Here is a 2970-nt window from a genome sequence, read left to right as displayed (position 1 = left end):
TAATAGTCTTATAGTCCTCTTCCTAATCCAGAGTGTTCTCTTGTAATAATAGTCTTATAGTCCTCTTCCTAATCCAGAGTTTTCTCTTGTAATAATAGTCTTTTAGTCGTCTTCCTAATCCAGAGTTTCATAGATCCCAGTGTTATAACATGAAGGTCAATTTATTAAGTGAATTGAAACTATGCAAACTACCCAATTGATGTTTTTAAGAATTTAAGGGAAAAAATGAAAATCTTGAGGTCGTTTTTTCCCTTTTAATGATTTTAACAAAATTCACAATTAGTTAATTTTGCATATAAAATCATCTCAGCAAAAGGTGTAAAGAAGCCTGGAATCTAGAATCTTTAAACTTGCGATTTCATATTTCGATTACCCCAAATAATTAACAGTAGAATTGTGTCTTTTCTTATTTTTGTTTTTTTCTATTTAGTCTTAAGAATGAAATTGGGTCCACCTTCACCTTCCAACATAGGCCTAAACAGTTAAACTATATTTCTTACAATTTCTTTAAGTGTTACCCTTAAAGAACTTCAGTAACAAACTTACTTAATCCTAAACAGGCGGGGGGGGGGGGTCGTTTAGCGCCCCCCCCCTCTAGCTTTTTTTTGCCATGGCACTCTCATTTTTGACACTATCACCGTGAAATTTTTTGACTTTTCATAAATAGTAATTAAAAAGATTTTTTTGGAATTTTTTTTACGCATTGGGTAGGGTACAGGGCGGTAAAAAGTCTGGTCTGTGAAAAAAAACTCTAAAATAGCCCATAACTTTTTTTGACTAAAGCTACAGATCTAAAAACTATATTTTTGAAAAGCCCTTAAAAAATGGTGTAGAAACATGTGTCAAATTTTGATATTTGTTTTAAACAAAAAAAAAAATTTTAATATTAAATTAAACTTTTTGACTTTGTTTCCTCCGTTTTGTTTCCTAAATCTCCTCCATCTTGTTTCCTACATCCTGTTTCCTATTTCTTGTTTCCTATATCTTGTTTCCTGTATCTTGTTTCCTCCATCTTGTTTCCTCCATCTTGTTTCCTCCATCTTGTTTCCTCCTTCTTGTTTCCTCCTTCTTGTTTCCTCCATCTTGTTTCCTGTATCTTGTTTCCTCCATCTTGTTTTCTCCTTCTTCTTTCATTTTTCTTGTTTCCTCCATCTTGTTTCCTCCTTCTTGTTTCATCCTTCTTGTTTCCTCCATCTAGTTTCCTCCATCTAGTTTCCTCCATCTAGTTTCCTCCATCTAGTTTCCTCATTCTAGTTTCCTCTTTCTTGTTTCCTCCATCTTTTTTTCTTTATCTTGTTTCCTCCATCTAGTTTCCTCATTCTTGTATTTCTATATCTTGTTTCCTCCATCTAGTTTCCTCCATCTAGTTTCCTCTTTCTTGTTTCCTCCATCTTATTTCCTCTTTCTTTTTTCCTCCATCTTATTTTCTCTATTTTGTTTCCTCCATCTAGTTTCCTCATTCTAGTTTCCTCTTTCTTGTTTCCTCCATCTTATTTTCTCCATCTTGTTTCCTCTTTCTTTTTTCCTACATCTTATTTTCTCCATCTTGTTTCTTCCATCTAGTTTCCTCTTTATTATTTCCTCTTTCTTGTTTGCTCCATCTTATTTTCTCTATTTAGTTTCCTCAATCTAGTTTCCTCTTTCTTGTTTTTTATATATATCGATTCCTCCATCTAGTTTCCTCCATCTAGTTTCTTCATTCTAGTTTCCTGTTTCTTGTTTCCTCCATCTTATTTTATCCATCTTGTTTCCTCTTTCTTTTTTCCTCCATCTTATTTTCTTTATTTTATTTTCCTCCATCTAGTTTCCTCATTCTAGTTTCCTCTTTCTTTTTTCCTCCATCTTATTTTCTCTCTCTTGTTTCTTCTTTCTTGTTTTCTCGATCTTGTTTTCTCCATCTAGTTTCCTCTATCTAGTTTCCTCTTTCTTGTTTTCTATTTGTTATTTCCTCCATCTAGTTTCCTTTTTTTTATTTTGTTGTTTCCTCCATCTAGTTTCCTCATTCTTGTTTTCTATTTGTTGTTTCCTCCATCTAGTTTCCTCTTTTTTTTTATTTGTTGTTTCCTCCATCTAGTTTCCTCTTTCTTGTTTTCTATTTGTTGTTTCCTCCATCTAGTTTCCTCTTTCTTGTTTTCTATTTGTTGTTTCCTCCATCTAGTTTCCTCAATCTTATTTTCTATATATTCTTTTCTCTGTATAGTTTCATCAATTTAGTTTACTCCATCTTGTCTTCTATATCTTGTGTCCTTCATCTGGTTCCCTCGACTTGTTTTCTTTATCTTGTTTCCTTCATTTAGTTTTCTCAATCTTGTTTCCTCCATTTTGTTTCTTTATCTTGTTTCTTCAATCTAGTTTCCTCCATCTTGTTCCTTTATCTTGTTTCCTCCCATTTGTTTTCTTTATCTTGTTTCCTCCTTCAATTTTCCTCCATCTTTGTTTCTAAATCTTGTTTCCTCCATCTTATTTTCTCTTTCTTGTTTCCTCAATTCTCTATCTTGTTTTATTCCATTTTTGATTGCGCCAATTGATTGAAATAACATTTTTTTTATTATCTCACAACACTTGTAATTTGACAACCCATAATTTAGTTATCAACATGCATATCACTTATTATAAACTTAAGAATGTATGGAAAGAAAAATATCATCGAAAATGGTCTAAATTTTAAACACCAAAAAAATCAGCTTCCTTCCTTGCATCAGAAATGTGTAAAATATTGATTCCTTGATTATTTTGTGACTTTTTGGATAGTTCAAAACACATTTGGCCCACTCTTTTCCAGTTAAAATATGATTTAAATTTGTTGATTGAATACATTTTTATTTCTATAACAAGTGATATGCATGTGGATAACTAAATTAAAAGTGAACATATTAGAAGTTTTGTTATAAAAAAGTTTGAAATTCAATATTGTTAAACAATATTTAAAGAAATCAAATAATTTCTGTTATTAATTATTAAACTCTGATT

Source organism: Eurytemora carolleeae, unplaced genomic scaffold (genome assembly GCF_000591075.1).
Source record: "Eurytemora carolleeae unplaced genomic scaffold, Eaff_2.0 scaffold1736, whole genome shotgun sequence".
Taxonomy (NCBI): Eukaryota; Metazoa; Arthropoda; class Copepoda; order Calanoida; family Temoridae; genus Eurytemora; species Eurytemora carolleeae.
This window is presented reverse-complemented; position numbering follows the sequence as displayed.